This window comes from Mus caroli, chromosome 2, assembly GCF_900094665.2.
Source record: "Mus caroli chromosome 2, CAROLI_EIJ_v1.1, whole genome shotgun sequence".
NCBI classification, from domain to species: domain Eukaryota; kingdom Metazoa; phylum Chordata; class Mammalia; order Rodentia; family Muridae; genus Mus; species Mus caroli.
This window is the reverse complement of record NC_034571.1, coordinates 149,327,763-149,329,388: the sequence shown is the minus strand read 5'-3', so window position 1 is coordinate 149,329,388 and position 1,626 is coordinate 149,327,763.

Below are 1,626 nucleotides of genomic sequence, written 5' to 3'. Positions count from 1 at the left end.
GGATTTGGACACAGATGCACACATGAGGATGTCATGTGGAGATGAAGGCAAACATGGAGGGATGCTTCTATAGGTCAAGAAACACCAAAATTCCACCGTCAAGCCCTGGGAGCCGAGATGGCTGTAGAACAGATTTCTCAAGCCTTCACGAATGCCATCAGACTACTTGGTTTCACACTCTTGGCTGCTGGGATTAATAAATGTCTGCTGCTCAAGTCACCTAGTGTGTGACATGTACGGCCAGCCCTGGCATGTTACTACAGGTAATGTGGGAAATATGCTGACACATGCACTCTGAAACCCGTTACTATCTGTCTTCAAATGTAAAAGAACGCCCAGTGTGGCTGCTGCAGGCACAGCCTCCTTCTTACCCTCTGGAGGTACCTAGAGGACTCCAGCTGAGTTTAGCTTCTCTCTGTGCCCTGCATGCCAGCCATTAGCACACAGCAGAGCTCTACGACTGGTTTCTCTCTAACTATAATGTATGCGCAGTCTCTGTTTGCACTGAGAGAGAAAGCACTGGCAATGGTTTCTACTCAGAAAAATGTCTGAGTGACTCAGCACAGGGCAAGGTGAGCAGTGCACTGCACTTGTTTTGTTTTCTTTGTCTCTGTGTATGGGTTTTTGTTTGTGTGTTTGTTTGTTTTTGTTTGTTTGTTTTTTGAGACAGAGTTTCTCTGTGTAGCCCTGGCTGTCCTGGAACTCACTCTGTAGACCAGGCTGGTCTCAAACTCAGAGATCCACCTGCCTCTGCCTTCCAAGTGCTGGGATTAAAGGCGTGCACCACCGCCACCCGACTCTGTGTGTGGTTTGCATATAGTGTATGTCCATGTGTGCCTGTGGATGTGCAGGTGTGTGTGTGTGTCTGTCTGTCTGTGGAGAGCAAATGTCAATGTTGGGAATCTTCCTCCATTTCTCTTTTGTTTGTTTGTTTGTTTGTTTTCAGACAGGATTTCCCACTGAACACAGAAGTTGCCATTTTTGCTACAATGGATGACTAGAGGACCCCGGGATCAACGCATGCTAGGATTAGTGATGCAAGCCACCATTTTACATAGGTGCTGGGATTGGAACTCAAGTGCCCATGCTTGTGCATGAAGCATTTTACCCACTGTGTCATCTCCCCAGCTCTTCACATGCTGCTTACTATGTTTTGACTGGATCCCAAGTACTGCCCTGCTCAAGGCTAAGTCTCATTTCCATCCAAGGGCGAAGGAAGCTAAGGCTGGGAAAGCCAAGTAAGTCCCATAAGGCCTCAGAGAGACTGCGCTAGCCATTGCACAACAGCCAACCTGTACAAGACAGACAGATGCTACAAACATACTGAACCAAGGCAGCTTCCTGTGGGCCCTGGGTGGTTGGTATCACAGTTAGCATCAGCTGTCAACTTGACACAAACTTAGAGTCACGTAAGAGATGGGAACCTTAACTTGGGAATGGCTGAGATCAGATTGGCCTGTGGCTGTGGCTGTGAGGCAGTTTCTTAATTAGTAGTTGATGTAAGAGGACCCAGTGCACTGTGAGTAGAGTCACCTCTAGGACAGTAGCTGAGTAAGCCAGAGGGTGAGCCAGTGAGCAGGGTTCATTCCAGCTTCTGCCTCTTCCTGCTTGAGTTCCTGCCCTAGC